General features: G+C 35.7%; 1 non-coding gene across 1 annotated transcript; it reads left to right on the top strand.

Annotated features, from left to right (window-relative positions):
- Positions 1-5,447: 5,447 nt before the first annotated feature.
- On the top strand, positions 5,448-5,555 carry LOC122295251. Its single transcript, XR_006237913.1, has one exon. It is a non-coding gene; the product is annotated as a small nucleolar RNA R71 (small nucleolar RNA).
- Positions 5,556-25,054: the final 19,499 nt, after the last annotated feature.

The following is a 25,054-nucleotide window of genomic DNA, read 5'->3' as shown; positions in this document are numbered from 1 at the left end:
GAGTTTCTGGAGCATCGATCAGTTGCAAGTTGAGTCCATTCTTGCAATAGAGGAGGAATTTTTTATTACAAAAATGAAGCCTACCGAATGGGAAAATAGGGAGGAAATTTGTTTGGCTCAAAATGGAAAGAAAAAATGGCTATAAAAGGGAGATCAAAACTTCAAATTTTTTCATGCATCTCTCAACAAAGATGAAACTTCTTATCCATTAATAATATGCAGCTTGTTGATGGTACTGTCTAGACACACCAGAAGCAGTTCATGAAGGGGCTACGAAATTTTTTCATATTTTTCTTTCCAGTTTGTTGACTGTTCAAACAACTAATTTCTCTCGTTTGTTGGAACCAGCTATTTTGTAGGAGGAGAATGATATGCTCTATGCATCTCCTACAGAAGAAGAGGTAAAAAATGCCATTTTTTTTTTATTTCAAGACAAAGTTCTCTTGGACCGGATGGATCTGATTTAGAATTATTTATTTCGTGTTGGGATATTGTGAAGGAGGATTTATTCCTGGGCATAGCATCTTTAATATATTACTCTTGCCCAAGAGATGGTCCACTCATTGCGTAAGAAAAATCAAAGGGATAATATTATGATGAAGATAGATATGGCAAAAACTTATGATAAAGTACACTGGGATTTTCTCTTAGCTGCTTTGGATGGTTTCGACTTTAACAATAAATTATGTCAATTAATTGTTGATTTTGTGAAGTCATCTTGGTATTCAGTTATGATGAATGGGACTTACAAAGGTTTTTTTTTTTTTTAAAACCTTCTAAAGGATTGTGTCAGGGTGATCTACTCTTGCCTTATCTATTTTTTATTATGGAGGAAGCCTTGTCATGTTTGATTAAAAGAAATTTTGAGCCTGCATTGGTAAGTTTTACCATCTAGTGGGTGCGCCTTTGGTTTAGTATTTATTTTATGCAGATGATCTACTTGCTTTTGCTAATGGTGATACTTAATTCATTCGATGGTTAATGAAGACCTTTGAATTGTATGAGAGCTGGTTAGGCCAAAAGATCAATAAAGAGAAGTCAGCACTTCTTTTGTCAAATCACATTAGGCTTGCAAGACGTCATGGACTTTTGAGAGTGTCCAGGTTTGCGGAGGGGACTTTTCCGATATCTTACTTGGGGTTGCCCTTAGTTTCTGGTCGTCTTATGGCTAGATCTTTGGAGTTGCTTTTGAATAAAATCCATGACAAGGTGGCAAGGTGGAAATTCAAATTATTGTCATAGGGTGGTCGGCTTATATTGTTGAAAATGTACTATCCTGTATGTATATACATCTATTATCAGTTCTTAGTGTACCGTAAGTGACTTTGAAGAAGTTGAACTCAATCTTATCTTCCTTTTTTGGGGCGATTTCAATGGCAATGCTAAGAAGAAATGATGTTCTTGGTCCAAGGTGTGTAGGCTGACTTTGGAAGGGGGACTGGGCCTTCAAGATTTTTCAGGTGCTCAGCGAACCTTGCACATGAAATTTGCTTGGCAACTTATGGCTATGGATAATTTGTGGACCTGATTTTTTAAAGCCAAGTAAGCTAAATGTCGTCATCTTTTGCTTGCAAAAAATATAGGGTCGTGTTCAAGATTTGTGAAATCCATTATGTAAGTTTTACCTGATGTGTGTGAAAATATGATTTGAAAAGTTAAGGAAGGAAGGTTCTCATTTTGGTTTTGATTGGTGGATGGAAAATGGTCCCCTTTGTTTGAGGGTGCTAGAGGTGATTAACCCGTTGCTTCAAGTAAGGGAGTGCTAGGTCGAACATAGGACTTCGAGTTCCTAGAAAATTGGTTGGTGCAGGTATTATGGGGGAAATTTTTTTTTCCTTATCAGTTGGTAAAGAAGGGGAGGATATCATTGTATGGATGCCTTCCTCTGATAGTGTGTTTTTGTCAGCAAGTGCTTGGAAGATTATCAGAGTTAAGTCAGATAAATGTTCAGGTTTGGATTGGATCTGGAATAGGGTGTTGCCGAAGAAGATCTCCTTGTGTATGTGGAACACCTATTTTCAATACTTGTCAATGGAAACACTGGTCCAGTCTTGTGGTGTTTCCATGGCATCAAGGTGTGATTGTTGCTTTGTTAGAAATGTTGAGTCGCTTGACCATGCTCTATTTTCAGGGGAGGTTATGACTCAAGTGTGGAAGAGAGCAGCGCTGGAGTTGGGTATTATGGTAATGACATAGAGATCCTAGCCAGGATGTGTCTCCTAGTGGTTTGCGCTTGCTGAGAAGGCCTGACAGAGAGGTTTTCTCATTAGTTTGATTTCCTAGCCTTATCACCTAGAAATTATGGCAAAGGTTTTTTTTTTTAATTGAAAATGATAAAATTAAAGAAAGAAAATATAAATTCCACACCTAGTATACACTTGGAAGTAAAAAGGGTAAGAAAATTTGTGTATAGGTTATACTCCAATATGAAGAGGCATGGATGATATGGGCATATGAAAAGAAAAAGCTACAAGTGTTTTATTGGCTCAAAGTTGGCTACTAGGGGTTTATAATGGAAAGGATAACTTGAAAGGCTCAAACGTTAATCCTAAATTGACCTTCGTCATATCCCAAGTATATCCACCATTGTACTGCAAACCATGTAATGATATTCTCAAAAGAAGTGCCCAATTCAACAGATCAATGAACGCTTATCACAATTTACTGCATTTGTATGCTCTCAATCCTCTCCAAACTCACATGAAAACTTAAGCAAAAGAGTTATCTAGCTACATGTGTCAAACCACCATCTTACCACAAAACTTGGATAAGTGCATTAAGGATTCTGTGAATGTTTCAGCAAAAAATGATCTGGTGGGTTTGGTGAATTCACGAATATGGCTATGAATGAGAATGAGTACACATGTGAAAATGATGCACATGTGATGCAAATTAAAAAAAATTGACACATGAAAATATGCCACAGAGTTCCAACAAGCATTTTAAAAACTGAATTTGCACCACCACCCCCCAACTTAAATGAAACATTGTCCTCAATGTTTAAGAATCAAAATTGAATGGGGAGTAACTGAAAATGGTAGAATACACCTGATGAGTGATGTGGGTAGCTCCCTAAACACCAAAGATGGTAATCTGAAATGACGAAATGAAACTATCATGCAATCAAAAACAAAGAAAACAATAGCAAACAAAAAGGAAAAGAAAGAAAATAAGAAAAAACAAAAACAAAACAAAGCAAAACAAAATAAATAAAGAAACACATACCTTGGTGGTGTGGTCAAGGTTGATAGACTGGATCCACAAGTGGAATGTCTTCCACTTCCGAAACTTGCCTATCAATTAATATTTTAAGGCGTTGACCATTTACTTTAAAGATCCGACCATTCTTAGGATCTTCTATTTCTACCGCCCCATTTACAAAAACATTTTTCACTATAAATGGGTCAGTGCACCTAAACCGAAGTTTTCCTTTGTGCTTGTGAGATCCAAAATCATATAAGCATATTCGGTCATTAGGTTTAAACCTCTTCCTAAGAATATTTTTATCATGAAACGTTTTTATTTTGACCTTATAGACTTTAGACTTAGGCAAAGATTTCAATTTAACTCTTGGTACTTTCATACTTACAGGAATCTGTTTTCCACATTTCTTAGGTAACTCCTTAAATTTCTGTTGCCAAACCTGTGTGCCATAATCCTAAGTTTCATAAAAAACAGCACAAATATCAATAATATCAGATGAATCACTAACAGATGTATTAAACTCAGAATTCACAAGGGAATATTCCAGGGGATCAAAATCATGAGTTGTGTGAACTACCTTGTCTATGAGTGCATCAATCATATACGTTTGATGGCACTCGTCATCTGTTGGCTGCTTCTCAATATGGAAAATGTTGACCTCCATGGTCATGTTTCCAAAAGATAACTTCATCAACTCATTCCTGCAATTTATAAGTGCATTAGCCGTAGCAAGGAAAGGTCTACCTAATATGAGAGGAACTTTAGAGTTAGACTCAACAATTGATTAAGTGTCCAAAATTAAGAAATCAACAGGATGATAAAACTTGTCAATTTGGATCAAAACATCCTCATCTATCCCCCTCGGTTTCTTAATTGAACGATCAGCCAACTAAAGCATGACAGAAGTAGGCTTAATTTCATCCAAACCAAGCTGCAAATAAATGGAATAAGGCATCAAATTAACACTAGCTCCTAGATCTAGCAAGGCTTGCCCAAACTCATGATTCCCAATATTACATGCAATGGTTGGACAACCAGGATCCTTGTACTTAGGAGGAATTCGCTGCTTAATTAGAGCACTAACTTGCTCTGTCAGAAATGCTGTCTTCTTAACATGGTGCTTCCTCTTAACTGTACACAAATCTTTAAGAACTTTTGCATAAGTTGGAACTTGTTTAATAACATGCAAAAGAGGAAGGTTAATCTTTACCTGCCTGAGGTTCTCCAAGATTTCATTACTAGGATCCAAAGTTCGCATATCAGATTTTAAAGCTTGAGGAAATGGTACCTTAACTGGATTCTTGATTACCTCGGCATCCTTGGGGAACTCGGTGCTATCATTGCTTTGTTCCTCTTCAACATCCTCTTGCTTATCAATTGTTGGAATGTGTAAGGACTTACCACTTCTTGTCATAATGGCATTCACTTCTTTTAAATTTGTTTGTGCCATATGCTGACCTTGGGGTGCGGATTGAGCTTGAGAAGGAAACTTGCCACGCTCATTCACACTCAAGGAGCTCATTATCTTGGATATATAACTCTTTATCTCTTTGTTTTCTTCAACAACCTGCATAATCAAAGATTCAAACTTTTGATTAGTTTTACTCTGTGCCTCAATAGAAGCATGCAAAGTGTCTTCTAAAGGACTCCTAGAAGATGAAGGTGCATGATATGGTGCAGGATATGATCTAGGGGGTTGTGCAGGCGGCTGGTTTTCAGACTTCCAGCTAAAATTGGGGTGATTACGCCACCCAGGATTGTAGGTATCAGAGAAAGGTGCAACAGGCTTCATGTACATACCTAAGGCATTACATTGTTCCTCATATATCCCTCTCATCTCAGCAAATGTGGGATACTCTTGGGCAAGGTGATCTACCCCACCACATACAAAACATCGTCCAAAAGACTCTGCATGATTAGCCACGTGTGTTGGCTTTAAGTCTTTATTCTTCAACACCTCTAGCTCCCTAGTGAGCATCTCAACCTTAGCCTTTGGGTTATCTTCTTCCCTGAGATGGTAAATTCCACCACCATTTAGGTTTCCTGCAGGTCGTGACCTATTTGTGCTCTCAGTAGCACTAGGTCCAGTCCAAGTGTGAGCTTTTTCAGCAAGCTCATTGAGGTATTCTATGGCCTCATCAGGATCTTTCTGTAAGAACTCACCATTACACATCATCTCCACAAATTGACGCTCTCTAGGTGTAAGTCCCTCATAAAAATAGCTCACTAAGCGCCAATTCTCATACCTATGGTGAAGACACATACTCAATAGCTCCTTAAATCTCTCCCAAGACTGATACAAAGTCTCACTGTCCTTTTGTACAAAGGTGGAGATTTGTCTTTTTAAAGCATTGGTCTTATGTTGGGGAAAGTATTTATTAAAAAAGACCTGAGTCATCTCATTCCATGACCCAATAGATCGTGGTCTCAAAGAGTATAGCCAACTCTTAGCTCTATCCTTCAAAGAGAAAGGAAAGAACTTAAGTCTCACAATGTCATCAGTTGCATTTTGACTATGAAAAGTCGCAACTACTTCCTCAAACTTCCTAATGTGCACATATGGATTTTCATTTTCCAAGCCATGAAAAGTAGGGAGTAACTGTATCATCCCTGTTTTAAAATCCAATTGGCGAATATTAGCTGGAAACATGATGCATGATGGTGTGGCTGTGCGTGTAGGGTGGAGGTAATCCTGAAGGGTCCTAGTGGGTTGATCTTCATGTTCACTCATTTTCTCAAAATTAGAAGAATTATCAAACAAATGATCAGAAAAATTAAACTCTGATTCTAACATAGGTCTACAAGCAAACCGACCCAAGGCTTCTCTATACCTGTGCATGCAAGGTAGAGAAAAACCTAACACTAAAAAAAAACTACAAAAAGAAAAAGAAAATTAAAAAAAATGCAGCAAGCTAAAATAGGGAACGAAGTTACCGCCTTTACAAATTGTTGAAAAGAAAAAATATCTCACAATTCTTCTACCGTCTCCCCGGCAACGGCGCCAAAATTTGATTACGCCCAAAGAATAACGCGGTAGTTGTAGCACAGCTTTGGGGTGTCGATTCCACAGGGAGACAAATTAAAAGAATAGCAAGAGGAACAAAGAAACTAAATAAAAAATATTAAATAAGTAATAGAGAATAAAGATTAATTTTAAATGTAAATTCAAGTGAAGCAAAGTGATTAACAGAAAAAGTACTCAAATTTAACAAACAGTAGAGCGTCGGGAATCCCTTGCACAAATCTGGTATTTTAATTATTCTTAATTCATTGGATAACTCAATTAGGAACTCAATTCCCGCAATTCCCAATCGGAAGGTATAGATTTATAAACCAGACTTAAATCAAATGTAACCCTTTGAAAAAACATTCACCACTTTTAAAAAACGTGAATTACTACCCTTATTGATAAAATTCAATGACGACAATATACTCAGGAAGCGATATTGCAGCAAAAAACTAAATCAATATAGATAAATAATCGATCCAAACATAATCAAAGAACTAATCCATTCAATAGAAAAAGCATTACTGAATCCATAAACACAATAAATTCTATGATTATTCGGAGAAGAAAACATCAACGATGAATTGAGAATGATAGAACAAAAGAGTTTTAGCAATTGAAAATCAAATACATGAATTAATAATAAATTAGAAATACCATCTAATGTGCAAGTTCATCCCTAACCCTACTTGAGAATTTAGTTACCCATAAATATAATGGACAACAAATATCTCCAGAGAAAACTGAAGCGAACGGTGGCCATGGAAGTGATTTTCTCCTCTCTTCAGATTTGCCTCTTGTGCCTCTTCCTCCCCTCCATTTCGTGCTAATGATATGCTTATATAGGGTAAGAAAGAAACCCTAATGTCCTCTTGATTTCCGCATAAAAAAATCGCTTAAATTTTAGGACTTATCTTGGCAGCCACGTACAGCCTTCAGGAGTTTGAATTTAGAAATCCTTATTAGAGACAAAGTTATAGCCCTTTAAGATAGCTTTCCAATGCATCAATAATCGCATCAATCCGATATATGAGTAAAAAGATACAGTCAAAAGACTAGAATATGTCCAGACTGTCTCCTAGCGAATTTCGGACTTGGACTTCTTGTGGTTTCATTTTGTGATTTTTTTCTTTTTCTTTTCTTCCAAATTGCTCTCAAACCCCATGAATGTCCTCCTTTGAATTTGGCTGGGCTTGACTTGCTTTTTTATAAACTCTGAAATTAGACATAAAAAAACTGTTTAGGAGTATCCCAACGTAAATAGAAATTCAATTGAAGAATACACATTAATTCCTATGATTTCTATTCATATTTTAGTATTTTAGTCCAATAATAGGGTATATAGAGTGCACTTTCGCACACTCATCAGGCGGTGTAAGGCTAGAATGAAGGGCTGTATGGAGTCGTTTGAAGGTGTTTGGAGGTCTTTGAAAGTTTGGATGAGAACTTTTTCGGGAGAGTGCAAGAAAGTTGGCTCGCTATCGTCTTCAGATGGTGGATTCTTCATTTTTTTAAATATTCCCTTGTAGCCTATTAGACAACGTCAATCTCGGATGGTATCATGTAGTAAGCCGTTGTTTGGTTATGTTAAGCTGTTGATAGTAGTTGTCGAGGAAACCCAGGGACTTGCAGTGGAGTAAGGGTGATTCGGGATGGTCATGGCAATGTTTTAGGGGCTTTTTTTGCTTCTTTTGGCCAAGGTACTAATAATGCAGTAGAGCTTAGGGCCCTTAAAGAGGGTGTGGCTTTGTGTAAATCTTTGGGTTTTCTAGTTCTAGAAATTGAGTGTGATTCTAAGATAGTGGTGGACTGGGTAATTGCTGGGAGTTATTCAATTTGGTACCTTTGGGATTTTTGGGAGGAAACTGTTAAGGAATTACAGGGTGTCAATTTCTTAATTCGGTATCAATTTCGAGAAGTAAACCAAGCTACGGATTTTTTGGCTCGTAGAGGTGACACTACAACAAATATGGCTTTTAGTGATAGATTATAAATAGTGACGGTTTCCAAACTGTGACTAAAACGTATTTACTGTGACGGTTTGTGAGAACTGTCACTAAATGTTGGGCAAGAATTTCAAAACGTTTGGACGTTTCCCATAATACGTTCGAACGTCACAGTAACGTTCGAATGTTATGTATATTTACGTGCAAACGTAAAAAAATTAGCGCGAACGTTCGAACGTTTTAACTATTTACGTGCGAACGTGAATATATTAGCGCCAATGTTCGAACGTTAATGTGATAAAGTTCGAACGTTATATGTAAAATTACATAAATTAACCATAATATATATTTTTTTTAATAGTAAGGTTGAGTAACGTTATATTAAAAAAAATTAAGAGTAGAAATTAAGCTACACAATACATACATTAAATATTTGTGTCCATTACATATGTCGAAAATAAAAAACGTTCGAATGATAAATTTTTACAAATCACTTTCAGAACTGCTGGTTTACAAAAGATCGAAACTCCTCAGTCAATGTCTCAACCTTATTGTTTAGCACATCTACATGATGTGCAAGATGTGCGACAGCCTGATCTATATGTGCAATCTGTCTATCGATCTGTCGGTCTATATGCGCCTTCATATCTGTCATCATTGTATCAACCCAAGCAGGTCGCACATCCCCAGCAGATGTAACTCCCGGCTGCTGACTAGTACTCGCCGACGGGCGAGCAACATCGGCCCCAGACTCAGTCGGGGGAACAAGATCTGGCGTAGGACCAGACTGACGCCGAGCTGAGCCTCTCCCCTGTCCAATGCTCCGGCGGTGTGTGGTTATGTCGATAGGGCTCATCTGGTTTATCACCATCTCCTCTGCCTGGAGTGGCACTCCCCAGGCTAGTAATAAGCGGCTGATGATGACTCCGTACGGGAGATTATCCGTGGTAACGATGCTGGCCTCGTAACGGATCCGCTCAAATATAACAAGGGGCAAGTCAATGGACTCACCACGTGCCAAGACAATCAGGAACTGTGCACGAGCCCGACTGAATGTGCTCTTATGTGCCACCGGGTCTACATTTGTTGCAACAAAAATGTGCAACATGCGAAAGAAAGGCAGCAACTGATTCTGGCTGAAGGAGTTCGGCCTATCGAGCTTTGTGCGGTCCGTGCCAGTGAGGATGTAGAAATCCTGGTCCCGCTCATCGTCACCAACCTCAGCAGCAATAGGATCGCCCTCGGGTCGATCTTCTTCATGACTGGGCATAAACTCAACAGGGCCCGAAGATAAAGCAGAAGCAGCTGGATCTGCCTCGAATATGCCCGGGGAAAATGCAGCTGCTATGTCATCAGCCTGAGCAGCTGTCGACTCAGGTAGCATACGCGGAATCTGGAGCAAGTCGGCGAGAACATCCACTGAGAACTGAAACTGTACACCGCGTACACTGAGAGTATGGGATGATGCATCGTTAGGCATGGTGGCCATCCCAATGTAAAACTCTCGAACCATTGTGGGGTAAATCTTTCCCCTCAATGTGCATATGGGGCCCCAGCCTCTAGTGACGAAGACGTCTCTCAGCGTCTTTCGCTCCCAGCTGAGCTCATCAAACTCATTAATGAGGATTTCTCGTTCCCCCATAACAGTTCGTGCCCCCAGTCGAGCGATGTCCGGATTGCCTCCATCCCTCCCTTGCTTCCTTGTCATCATATACTGAGCCATATCCTGAAAATAAAAAAATATATATAAGTTATAACATTTTAAAAAAATGATTATAATCACAGATACATACGTATTATGACATATATGGATTATACTAAAAATTAAAATATCATCCTTATAAATTTACATAATTTTGCGAGTAAAACTTTTAAAGAAACTCACTTTTTCAATATATAAAATAATAATACCTAAAAGAAACATTATAAAAAAATTTTATATTGTAAACGTTCGAACGTTAATACAATGTACGTTCGCACGTTAAAATACGTCCGAATATACAAAGATGAAACGTTCGGACGTTTTTATCGAACGTTTCATTCAAACGTTCGATAAAAACGTGCGAATAAGCTCATTACGTCCGAACGTATTACCTAAACGTTCGGACGTAATGAATTTGAATCGTCATACGTTAGGACGTTCTTACTAGCCGAAGAAGACCAACGGATTACGTTCGAACGTTTTATCCAACATTACGTTAAAGCGTTGGATAAAAACGTTCGCACGTAAAACTAATACGTTCGCACGTAACAATATAACGTGCGAACGTATTGAATACAAAAGGTCACACGTTCGGACGTTGTGTCGTGACGTCCGAACGTTACGACACGGAATCGCTGAGTCGACTCAGCCATTACCGAAAGCTTCGAAACGCATGTTTCGAAGCCACAAACAACCAAAATATGAATTTCAAAAGATGGGAAATGTTTCTACGGTCCTATTCTATCATTTTACTGCGAATGGTGGCCGGAAATGCAAGTTTTATAACCGGACTACGGTGGGTTTCGAATTTTTGAAACCCACCGATTAAAAGCAAGGAAATAGAAGAGGGAGAGGGCACATTACCTTTTAGTGACGGTTGCGGTGGCGGATGGCGACGGTTGCGGCGGCGTGCGTGGCGGAGAGGATGAGAGAGTTTGAGTTTTCGGATCGGTTTCGTACAAGTTATGGCCTGGAAACCGTCGTGCCTGGCCTTATATACAGTTAACGTCCGAACGTTAATTAATTAACGTTCGGACGTTAACTCCACATGCGAACGTTATGTATATCACGTTCGGACTTAAAAGCATACGTGCGAACGTGATACTTTTACGTTCGGACGTTGTGTTAACATGCGAACGTGCGTCTATTATGTTCGGACGTCAATCAAAACGTCCGAACGTTTTGGTTATAACATTCGAACGTTGTTACACTATATATTATATTATATATATTATATAATATATATAATGTAATATATATTATATTACCTATATATTACTATATAATATGATATATAATATATAATATTATATATTATATAATGTATAATATTATATACGTATAATATACGTATATTATATACTATATAGTGTTATACTATATAATATATAGTATATTACACTTATGTTCTATATAGTGTATACTATATAGTGTTATAGTGTATGTAGTTTTAATACGTATATAGTGTTATATACGTATTATTGAAACCGTTATTATATAGTATATATTATATAGCACTTTATAATGTTAATATATATAGTATATATTATATAGTAGTATTATATAGTTATTTAACACTATCCAATACTATAGTGTATATACTATAGTATCTATATAATAACTATAGTATATTATATAGTAATTATATAGTCTATAATATATATATAGTATATACATATAAAGTATATGTATAGTATACTAAGTATTACACTATATTTGTAGTATATATACTATATTATATACAAGTAGTATATATAACATAGTACTAGTACTATATTATATCTATAATATATTTACTATATAATATATTATACGATATTATATAGTTATTATATATAGATAACATACTATATAATACTTATACTATATTATAGACTATAATATAGATAATATAGTATATAATACTTATACTATATTATAGACTATAATATAGATAATATATTATATAATATTTATACTACATTAGTATATGACTATATTACTTTAATATAGTTATTAGATATACTATATTAAAGTATACTATACTAGGATAATATACAATTTTCCAATATAATATATTATAATATACTTGTTATAACTATAATATATAATAAGTATATTATATATTATAGTTATAATATAATATATATTTTATATATATTATATTTATATAAAGTTATAATATATATATAGTACATTCTTATATAATATTTATGTTATATATTATATAATTGGTACAAATTATATATTAATTAATAATGTATAATTTATAATTTAATATATAAGTATATTATGAGGAATATACTAAATATATAATATGTAAATAATAATATTAACGTTCGAACTTAAATTATGACGTTCGGACGTTATAATAAATTCGGAGGGAAATTTCCCGCTTAAACCAAATTTGCACAGTACGTTCTAACGTACTATTTTAACGTTCGAACGTTACTGACGAATACGTTGGATGGACGTACATACGTGCGAACGTACTGTATAATTATTGGGCGGGATAATTTTACGTTCGAACGTTAATGCATAAACGTTCGAACGTAAAATCAAACGTCCGAACGTTCATTAATGAACGTTCGAACGTTAATTGCATAACAAGCAGAAAATAATACTTTCACGCACGGGAAAGCAGATTCATTTCTGCTTTCCTCCGTGCGTGCTAGAGTGAGAGACAGAGAGAGTTTTAGAGAGACGGAATACTAAAGGAAGTGGAAAGCAGTGGGGAGAGAGAGAGTTTTAGAGAGAGGAAGAGAAGAAGTGGAGGGTTATAGTGAGTATATGTTTGCAAAGGTATTTTTTTAAGCATTAAGGTAAATGGTTTTTCTCATTTTTTATTTGTAATATACATGATAATTATCAATGTTTTATTTCATATATATTTAACTAACTAGTATTGTGTATTTTTTGAAGGATCATTTGTTGTGAATTGTTGAGAAGTTGTGATTTTTGAAGAAGAATTTATTTAAAGCACAAGGTATATATACTAAACTCTATTGTTATATTTTATTGTGGATATAATTTGTGATTAAGTTTGTGTTGTTTGGATGAATTAAAAAGAAAAATTATTGTTATTGAATATGTTTATTCTTAATGTGATAATGTTTTAGTATAGTGTATGTTTTTGAATAATAATTATTTGTTAGTTTATGTGTCTATTTTAGTAATTTGTTGTTATAAAAGAATATATATAACAATTTATTTAATAAATAAATTGTTATATTATTTGTGTAAGAATAACAATTTTGGTATATAATTTATTGGATGATCATAATTATAAATTATAATATTACAATTATAACTATTATATATATAATTAGTTAAATAACTAATATAATAAATTATCACATGACCCTAAGTATCAATTATAAGGCATAACTATTTAGTATATATAAAAAATCGTATTACTAAAATTATAATATAAATAAGTATTATAAAATAATAATACTTATTTATCTAATAGCTCAATAATCCTAAATATTTTATCTAATAATATATAGTATAGAGTATATTAGTATTAATCCATAATAATAATTATCATGTAATGTATAGTATAAAAAAATGATTAATAAGAAATAGATAAGTAATTATAATAATAGTTACTTATTTAATAACTATATTTTATTATAATAATTATAATAATTTTGGCAATAATAGTAATAATTATATAATAACTGATATTGTTTAAGTGTTATCAATAATAATTTTGGCAATAATAGTAATAATTATATAATAAGTGTTATTAGTAACTTATATTTGTAATTATAAGATATTTTATAGTAGTATTATATATTATATAGCTGATAAATGACATATAATATAATAAATAAGGAATTATATAAGTCTACAAATAATTTCTAAGTGTTATCAATCATTAATAATATAAATATTATTAGTACATCGGTATAATTCAAACAATGTGCGCTAATTTATTGTTGACTTTTTTGTTAGATATTGTATAACATTGCATAAATAACCTTAGACCCGTTTGGGAATTAGTGTACATTTAGGTGTACATTAATTCTTGAATTGTCCAGTGTGGACAGTTTGAGATTATATTATCTGTATTGCACATAAACGTTATTCATACTTTGAACATTTAGTATGAAATTTCGGTGTCTTCCTCATTTGTTCTTTGGGTATACTGTTCTTAGGGTCATAATCCCTATATGTGAACATGTATACTTGGAGAACTATAGGGAAGTGCTGCCGAAATTTTTACTAACATTCAAAGTAGTAGAGTGACGGGAATTGTGCAATATGGAGAATATAATCTCGAATGGGATAGGACCAACTACCTTGAGAAAGAGTACTTTGAACATGATGTATCATGACATGCATGTGTATTTAACTTTACCTTAATTACTAAAAAATTAGATGTTTTTAGAAATGGATAAAAGTTGGATGCGTCTACGCGATAGACTTGGAAAAGATTACATACCCTATGCGCGTGGAGTAAGGGCTTTCATTGATTTTGCAAAGGCGTCTGCTGATAGTCGTGGTTACATTAAGTGTCCATGTCGAGGTTGTAAAAATTTGTGTGCGATCGGATTGGATGAAGCTGAAAGTCATATATTTGTGAATGGTATGGATTTGGGCTATACTCGATGGGTACTGCATGGTGAGCCGTATGCTGAATCAGCGGATGACTTATTCAGTCAGCGGGAAAATTTGCACAACGTGGATGATGATTATGAGCGAGATGAGATGGAGGAGATGTTGAGTGACATTGGAGCTGAGATGTTTATGGATGAGGTTGACGACAATGGCTCAAGTGGGCGACAGAATGATTCAGATAATTTTCCAGAAATGTGGGAAGATGCAAAGCATGAGCTTTATCCAGGTTGTACAAAACATTCTAAAATGTCATTTATTGTGCGGTTGCTTCACATAAAATCATTGTGTGGAATGTCAACCAAAGCAATTAACATGGTATTAGACTTATTTAATGAAGTGCTTCCCGAAGGATCTGCATTGCCGAAGAACTTTTATGAAGCGAAACAGTTGAGAAAGGGATTAGGATTTGAGTATAAGTCCATACATGCGTGCAAGAATGATTGTGTTTTATTTTGGAATGAGAACGAGGAGAAACAAGCATGTCCTGTATGCGGAGAGTCGAGGTGGAAGGATAAGAAAAGCGTTCCGGTTAAAGTATTGCGATATTTCCCATTGAAACCCCGGTTGCAAAGATTATACATGTGTAAGAAAATAGCTCACGATATGAAGTGGCACAAAGAGAAAAGAGTTCAAAATGATGGATTTATGAGGCACCCTGCTGACTCACTTGCGTGGCAATCTTTCGATAATCAGTATCCAGAGTTTGGGATAGAAGCAAGGAACGTGCGTCTCGGACTCACAACTGATGGATTCAACCCTTTTGGAAATATGAGTACAAGTTATAGCACTTGGCCTGTAGTGTTGATTCCGTACAATCTTCCACTATGGAGGTGCATGAAGGCGCCCAACTTTTTGTTAACTTTGCTTATCCCCGGCCCGAGATCACCTGGGAATGACATTGACGTATATTTGCAGTCGTTGATTGAAGAGTTGAAAGAGTTATGGGAAGCAGGCGTCAGAACTTATGATGCATCCACATCAACAACTTTTCAGATGCATGCTGCGGTAATGTGGACGATAAATGACTTTCCGGCATATGGGAATCTTTCTGGCTGGAGTACTAAAGGAAAGTTAGCGTGTCCGACGTGTAATAAAGAAACTACTAGTGAGTGGTTAAAATATTCTCAAAAGTTGTGTTTCATGGGTCATCGACGTTATCTACCAACTAATCATGCATGGAGAACAGAATCCGCTAAGTTTGATGGACGCGTAGAAGATAGAATTGCGCCAAATGAGTTGTCTGGGGAAGAGATCCTAGAACAATTGGTACATGTGGCAGCGAACAATTTTGGCAAAGGTCGGGGAAAGAACAAGAGAAAACGAGGCGTAGCAGAATTGAATTGGACAAAGCGTAGTATTTTTTTTGAGTTGCCGTATTGGTCGTCTTGCATGTTGCGACATAGTTTGGATGTAATGCATATTGAGAAGAATATTTGTGATAATATACTGGGTACATTGATGAGCATCAATAAAAAGACGAAAGATACGATTAAGACAAGGAAAGATCTTGAGAGAATGGGAATTAAACATAATTTGCATTTACGAGTGGATGGTGAGAGGGTGGTCATGCCGCATGCATGTTTTACAATGACAAGGGAGGAGAGGATGGACTTCTGCAAATGGTTGCAAGGTGTGAAGTTGCCAGATGGTTATGCTTCAAATATCAGTAGATGCGTAAGTCATGATGACTGGAAAATTGGTGGATTGAAAAGTCATGACTGTCATGTATTTTACAGAAGTTATTACCGGTGGGAATTCGTGGGAAGCTAACATCTCCTGTACGTGTTGCCATAACTGAATTGTGTATGTTTTTTAAGGATTTGTGTGCTCGGGTAGTGAAGCGAGATATGCTGCAGAAACTGGAAGAAGACATTGCTACTATACTATGTAAATTTGAGCAAATCTTTCCACCGTCATTTTTTTATGTCATGGTCCATTTAGCAATACATTTACCTCGGGAGATCATGTTGGGTGGACCAGTACAGTTCCGTTGGATGTATCCAGTTGAAAGATATTTAGGTCGACTGAAGCGCACTGTTGGGAATAAAGCCAGAGCTGAGGGTTCAATAGCAGAGGCCTATATACACGATGAATGGTTAACATTTTGCTCTTTATATCTTCGTGGTGTTGAGACACGATTTATTCGTCAAGAACGAAATGCTGATCTTGCTGCTCCGCCTTCTCGTGAGCTATCAGTGTTTTCTCAGAATGTACGACCTTTGGGTGCACAAACGGGTTACGATTTACTTGATACAGAGTTGGGTAAAGTTCGGTGGTACGTACTAAATAATTGTCAGGAGATTGATCACTATCTCAGGTATGTCGTTGTACAAGGTTTAAATAATTCTAAAGATTATATACAACTTTAACTATTGTTATGTAAAATAATATGATAATATATACTATACAGTGAGCACATGGACAAACTTAAGATGGAAGGCGTCGAGGATATAGTGGCAAGACACGAGTCAGAATTTTCTAGATGGTTTGAACAACGTGTATGAACTAAACTCTATACTATATGTTACATGATGAAAGTTTTAACTCTAGCTAATATTTAATAAATGACATTATTTAAATTGTTAGATATTGGAACAACGTGCTCGTGATCCCGAATCAGTCTCTTTTGAATTGTATGCATTGGCCCGTGGTCCATCAAACAGAGCACTTCAATACACTGCATGCACAGTTCGAGGTTATAGATTCCATACTCTGGACCGTGAACGTAATAGAAAAACTCAAAACTGTGGTGTCTTGGTCGAGGGGAGTCATGGAACAGATGATATTGATTATTATGGTGTCATTTGTGATATTATCGGATTGAAATATCTGGGTGGGTCTATAACATATGTCTTCAAATGTGATTGGTGGGATCTAGGCGGTGGTCGGGATTCGATATATAGGGATAATCATTTTACGAGTGTTAATACTGCATCTAAATGGTACGAAGATGATCCATTCGTACTGGCTTGTCAAGCTACTCAAATCTATTACTTGATTGATCCAATGAAAAGTGCTGATGAAGATAGTGGAGAGATAACTTGGCGAGTTGTACAAAAATTTGTCCCTCGAAATATATATGAAGTAGGAACGAGTGCAGATTACGATAATAGTGGAGATGAAGATGACACTCTAAATGTAGAGGCCTACCAGGAAGATGGAGGAGGGGGTATTAACTTATTTGTTGACCTCGGTGCACTCGAGTTGCTCCCCTTATGTAGAGATGACGTCCCACTCATCCATCTCGACCCGTCTTCATTAAATTATCACTCAATTGAAGAAAGTGAGAAAAGTACAGAAGAAGAGTCTGATGACGAAGATGTTATACAGAGACATTCTGAAACAAACATGGAAAATACATCCGAAGATGAAGACTAAAAGTACTAAAAAGTTTATTCATATACAGCCATTATAGAATTTTATAATAAATATAAATTTATTCTAATAATATTTTTTTGTTATATATAATCATTTCCAAGTATGCCGCCAAAAAGACAAAGGAGAAATGTGCCTCCTCCACCGAGTCCAAGTCCTGAACCCATTGAGGACTCCCCACCTGAGGAGTCTGTTCCCGAAGATGAAGTTAACATTACAGAGAACGATGCACAGTCAACACCTACCGGTAAGGAATGTTTACGTTAATACTATATATACTTGAAGATGTTTGTTTCAATAAATAATATATATAACCTTCAAAATTATACTATCATCTATTAGTTGATGAACAATTGGCTCGTCGCGGTCGTGGCTATACACGCGGCATCTCACTTGAGAAAAATCGAAGGCATGGTAAATTGAAAATCACAATTCCTGATAATTCCACTGGAGGAGTGAATGATAGTGCAGCAGCGCTTTCCTCCTATATTGGCACAGTAATTCGAGCTTACGCTCCATTTTATGTGCGCTCCTGGAGAGATGTACCGAATGAGATTAAGGAACACATTCGGAGTCGTGTGCTGGTGAGTTTACTTATTATATCATTTTTTTCACCTACATTAGTTTATTATATTTTTAACGTTCCTAATTTATAATTAGGATGAATTTGACCTCGACTTTGGTCGTAGCGAGGATTTGAGAACTGTGAATGAGTTAATGGCTACACTATTCCGACGTCACAAGGGACGATGTCACGACCATTTCAAGAAATTTGAGACGTTTGAAGAGGCTGCACAGTCCCCTTTCCAGCAGATGAAATTAGATGACTGGATAAAGTATTGTGATCTTTTTGCCTCTCCAGAATATCAGGTATATTAACGGTGAGAATTATTTTTGTAGCACTTAAGTTCTACAAATGCAAATAATAGATCTGCTCTGACTATTCACCATCGTGCTGGTTCAAGATCATTCCATCGTCTTGCTGAAAAAATGGTAATTAATAAACGTAATAATTCATATTTTTTCTTATTATTCTTTTATATAAGTACTAATATTGTCTTTTTCAAATTGCTAATGTCATTTTCTTAGAAACGTGATGATCCTGAAAACTTTTCCCTCATTCATGTCTATGCTGCTGCTCACACTAATGAGCATAGTGAGTGGATGGATCCTGCAGCTGCAATTAATTATGTAAGCGGTGTTCCTTTTGTTGAATAAATTATGTAACATGTGATTAAATTATTTTTTATTTGTATTTCTTTTAATATGTTACTTATTGTGTGTTTTGATCTCTCAAACTGCAGGGAAAAATGATGGAGATGCAGTCAGCTTCTGGGGATTCCTCTCCTAGTGACTTGGACATTTTTTCACAGGTGCTTGGGCCCAACTCTAGTATGGCAAGAGGTTTGGGACGATCTTTCAAGCATTCCGGTTCATCTTCCTCAACCTCATCGACATCACAAATTAATAATCTTACCAAAGATTTAGAAGCTGCACGACGCGAGAATGAGTATATGAGGTCTAGACAGCAAGAGTTGGAGTCCCTCTTAGAGCGACAGTCTCATTTAGAGACGCGTTTGCAGGACCAACAAAGAGAACATGAGGAAAGAATCCGTAGTGAGGTCCAAGAGCAAGTGCAGCGGGAGATGATGCTGCAAATGGAGCGTGTTATGTCATTGCAACAGAATCGTGCTGGGCGAGGAAAGAAAAAGAAATGAATCTTATTTCTGTATTATGTTTTTTACATCTAATTTGAAAACAGTTTCAAACAATATTGGTTGTGAAATATGTACTGTAATGTGAAACAATTGGTTTGTTTATTAAGTGGATGACTTCAGCATTTCTGATATGTACGTTCGAATGTAAAAAAAATACGTTTCAACAGTATTAAACGTTCGAAAATACGTTCGAACGTAACCTTACAAAATAGTAACAAAACGTTCGAACGTTTAACCCAATTTAAAAAAGCGTTCGAATGTCAAAAAAGTTTAACGTTACAACATCCGAACGTACACTTTACGTTCGAACTCTACTCACTTAACATTCGAATTAACGTCCAAATGTCACGATACAAACGTTCGGACATTATTTCATTTTCGTTGGATTCGAGATTCGAACGTAACGTTCGCACGTATAAACGTTCGAACGTTTACATTATACGTCCGAACTATAATCAACTAACATTAGCTTTTCTCGTTCGGATGTCAGCTCCTCCTTTTTACGTTCGAACTTATAATTTTAAGTTCGAACGTTATATTCTGTGACGGATTCTAACCGTCACAGAAAATCATACGTTCGAACGTTATTTCAAACGGCACATCTCCAACCGTCACTAAAAATATTTTTAGTGACGCTTGTACAGTAAACTGTCACCAAATGTAATCCATGACGCACATTACGTGACAGTTGTTGTGACGGTCAGAAACCGTCACTAAATATATTTCGTGACGTTTTTTGCATTTCTTGTGACAGTTTCATCTGTCACTAAAACCTATTTTTGTTGTAGTGTGAGGAGGGTTTGACATGTAGTTTTTTGGGTGAAGCATCACTACCAAGCTTTTTGAGGGGCATCATTCAGCTGGATAAGTTAGACTTACCATATTTACTTCATTAAGCTTTTTGTTTCCTTGTGCTCGCTTGATTTTACTAGTTTATGAGTTGTACTGCTCGGGTTTCATTGGGGTTTTGTTTGTTTGTACTAATGTAAGGAAGGTGTTCCTCCGCCTCTGGTGAGGATTTGAAAATAAAAAGCAAAAAATATAATATACCAAAAAAAAAAAAAAAAGCGTTCACAGTAAAAGTTGTCAAAATTTTGGATAAAATCTCACATTTTGTCTTTTGCTTACACATTCAAAATTCTAGTCCGATGTTGAATTAGGCATTTCACTTTCTATACTAATAAAATATTATTATTTTTTAATTTCTCTAATTTTTTATATACTATAATGTATATCTTTTATATTGATTTTGAAATAATTTTTTGTTTTAAATTTCATGATTTTCAATAATCTACTCATCAAAATACATAAAATCTTTTCAACAACCATAAATTAATTTCATTATCCCAGCAAGTACATTACATCATCAAAATAAGACAGAAAATACTTTGACCATTCGAGTAGGAATCTCCCGTTCCGCATAATTATATATGTTTGCATCTTAATCTATCAGCATATATACACAACAAGAAAACAGTTTATTTGCTAACTGGCAATTATTTTATGTTAAAATAAGTCTTTTCTAATAAAAAATAATTATTTTCATCTTAAGTAACTCATCATAAATGTTTTTTTTTATGATATATTTATATGTATAATATCAAAAAATGACCAAACCATGATCATTCTCTCTAAAATGACCCAGCATGATGTCTACTGCCTCTCCGATGCATGCATGCATCTTATATGTACGTAGCTCCTAACTAACAATTTAAGAAACTAACAGAAGCTGCAAGACTCAAGAGAAAGAAGGAAGATAACGATAGAGTACTTATAATACTCACGTTGGATTAGGCATCCTAGCTCATAGTCAATGCCTAATAGAGCATCAAAAACACACTATAAGAAAAAATGACTTTTGTGACCAATTTATTGCAACGAGAAGACTATTAGCAACTAAAATTGGTTGCTAATAGTTTTCTTGTTGCAATAAATTGGTCACAAAAACCTGTTTTTCTTACAATGACACTTGCATTGGGCAAGTTTAAATAAATTTGATCTTGAGCTGCAGTTTTCCACCTCCTCGAATCATGTTACTGTAGCTCAATCATATATATATATATATATATTTTTTTTTTATTTCAAGCTACAACGGTCAAAACTCTCTCTTCCCTTGAATTTCTCTCCTTCCCCTTCCCATCCCTTCCAAGACTTTGCCTTTTCGCTTTGTTTCTATCTTCCCTTTACTGATTTTGGCCCTTAGTTCCCATTGTCTGGAGATAGATTGCCCCTCGGTTCTTATTGTCTGGAGATCATCTGACACCGATTAATGGGTATATATGCATATTGGCTCGGCCTTGGGGTGTACCAATATTCCGATGTGCAAGGTTAGTTTTTATTTTAACTAGATGGGCCATTTATTTGCTTATACTCTTTTAATGTTGAGGTTGTATTCATTTATTCATCTTTTTAACCATTCGATGGTTTGGGGTTTGTGTGGATGCTATGGAAGGGGAGGAAAATGATTAATGAAAGAAAAGAAAAGTTGGATCTTTTCCGGCTAATTGAACTTGGGGCTGTCATTAGATGCCAATTGTTTCATTTATCATTTTGTGTTTAAAGCTCAAATTTGTGGTTGAGTTTTGTGCTAAATCTGCTTGCGAAAAACTTTGTTGTGGTGGTCCATTGCGGGATCAGGGAGAGAGATAGGGTTTGGGCCTGCCAATTTATTCAAGATGCTTCTCAATATAATTTTGATGTTCTTGCTTGGTATGCTTTCCCCCACTCTTCTACTTACTTTACCAATTTTCTTCGTTAAACTTTAAAAATGAAAGATAAGAACAAAAAAAAAAAAAAGTAGATTCTTCTGGGTTCGAGAAAGAATATAAGTGGATACTACCAGTTATTTTATTAGAAAGTTACATTGTAGAGGAATGGCAGCAGGAAGGGATACTCAGGCCCAATGGGATAAGCCTATATGTTGGAAAGCCCAACTCTAAGGCCTCAAGGGTCGAGCTTAGTTCTTTGAAACAAGTGTTGCAAGTCCAGGGATTCAATCAACAGGGGCATGAAGGATAATATGGTGAGTAGATAACACCTCCATCTTATCAGAAAGGTTATCTTATCAGTTTATTCGAAATTATCAAAGATAGACTCGGTGGGCATTACTTATGGTCAACTTAATGGTCCTATAAATAACATTCAAAGGTAACGCATAAGATTCATTCATATATGCATATCGAGACTACTTCTCTTGAACTAAAGTATCATAGTCCCATTGGACATCTCGTGCCACCATCTTATCTATTGCAGGTCATCTGTGCAGTTGGTGGTACGAAACACGTCCTTAACAAGAACAAAAGTTGATTGATGTATTTTCTTTAATTCCAATTTGTTTTGAGATTACACTACTATCGTGGCTTAATGTTTAGGTTAATGTAGTAGAGCTGGTGCTTGTTTATTTCCTCCTTCACCTATTTGTTTCCTTGGTTTGATTTTCAGGCCTGTGGTTAGCCTTGTTTATCCATTGTAAGTGGGATTTTTCTTTTCATTGACCACAGGTAGTTACTCTGCTTATGGATTTTAAGGTTTGCATCGTTACTAAGAAATTTAGATCATGTGTTTCAATGGAACTTAATCAATTCAATGGGTGTGTACAGTTTAGGGGTGGTGCTACCATGCATGGCCTTAAGCCACGAAGTCATGCTTTTAGGCTAAATAAGAAGGTTCGTCGTCTTGGGCTAAAGATTGCTTTGACTACTCATGCAGCAGAAGGAAGGAAGGCATGCATGTCTCTTGCCGCCACTTCCCAATATATTATATTTCTCACTTACACTGATTAGTGTTGTAGCTAGTTAGGAATTTAATTATGAAAACATCAACATATGGTAATTTCTTTTAGACCTTGGAGAAAGTATGAGATGTTCTCAACTTGTGTACGTTCTGTCTCTGTCCTTAACTAGTTTAGTTAATAGGTTCTATGCTTGTGTGTTGAAGTATTTGCTATTCCTTGGGTACTATTAGGAAGATTAATGTGAGTCAGTACTAGTTAGTTCAGAGCTTTACCGCCCAGATACTTTTGAAAGATTTAGTAAACATTCAGAGTTGGGATGAGACTAAGATGTCCTCTAGAAATAATGGAGATGTCTTTGGTGAAGCTCAAATTCTACTTATCCAAGCACAATTTTCTAATTTTATGGTCAATTTTCAGGAATTCTTGTCAAACAAATGGAGAACTCCAACAAACTTCTACTGGTGGATGGTAGCCCTATAGGTTAAAAGTTGAATTTGCCTACACAAAATCTACATTATGCAAATGTGTTGTGATCAATTGGATAATGCCATTGGCTGATGCTTGTTGCCCATGTTTTACAGGGTTTGAATGTCTACAACATCCTGCTTCATGACACACTAGTGATGGCCCTTGAGGTAGAAAACAAAATTGTTGTGAGGATGCACACGCCAATCAATTGTTAAAAACACTCCACTTTACAAGCTACATTCCATTTTCAGATGAGAATAGGAATTATTTTCTCTTTCATATATAGAAGAAATGGAATTCAGAACATATTTGTGCGTTGCTTCTGTCAAAATATGCAGATGCATGGCTGGATAGGCTGGTTTTTCTTGTGTATTGACCTTGTATCTTCAACTGAGAATTTTGCTATTGAATATTGGCTGCAGCCAGTATTTATAATAATGCTATAGTGCATTCGAACGTATTTACATGAAACGTTCGATTGTAACGTTTCAACAGGTCTTTTAACTCCTATCGCATTCAAATGTATTTGATTGAACGTTCAAACTATTCTAGGTCTATGTTTGAATGTTAGGACTAAAATGTCCCACGAGACCTTACATTCAAACGTTTAATGTATACAATTCAAATGTATAGCTAAATGTTCAAATTATAGAAATCTTGCGTTCAAACGTTTGTAGTCAAACCACTAGGAAAACATTACATTCAAACATTTTACTATATAAACATTCAAATGTAATAGAACATTAGAACGCAAATTAACATATGTTCAAAGTACAGATGCTCGTTCGAATGTTGCTAGTGGGATGTTCAGATCTTTAAACCCAGAAATCGACTTAGCCATTTTTCGATTTCCTCAAAAAGGATGTTAATCTTTAATGGTCACCGTATAAATGAGTTATACACTGAGTATAGACTATCTATGGTTACCATTTGGCCATTGGACACTAATGGTGACCGAAACATTTAGTCCTAACTTTTAGTCCTAACTTCTGGGTCCGACTGCATGATCTAGCATTTATAGCTTGTAATGAATATGTGGGAAAGCTAATCGGGGATGCAGTGGGTGAAGTGATAGAGGTGGACTTAGATGAGGGGCAGATGGAATGGGGGGAGTTCATGCGAGTGAGGATCAAACTGGATATCACAAAACCTCTGTTGAGAAGCAAGAAGCTCAATCTGGGAAAGGGGGAGTCTATTTGGATACATTTATCCTATGAACGTTTACCAAACCTATGTTACTATTGTGGTTGCCTGGGCCATAGTCTCAAAGATTGTATGCCCTGGAAGATGAATCCA

Source organism: Carya illinoinensis, chromosome 14, assembly GCF_018687715.1.
Source record: "Carya illinoinensis cultivar Pawnee chromosome 14, C.illinoinensisPawnee_v1, whole genome shotgun sequence".
Taxonomy (NCBI): domain Eukaryota; kingdom Viridiplantae; phylum Streptophyta; class Magnoliopsida; order Fagales; family Juglandaceae; genus Carya; species Carya illinoinensis.
The sequence above is the reverse complement of the archived record's forward strand: the minus strand, read 5'-3'. Positions and strand labels throughout refer to the sequence as shown.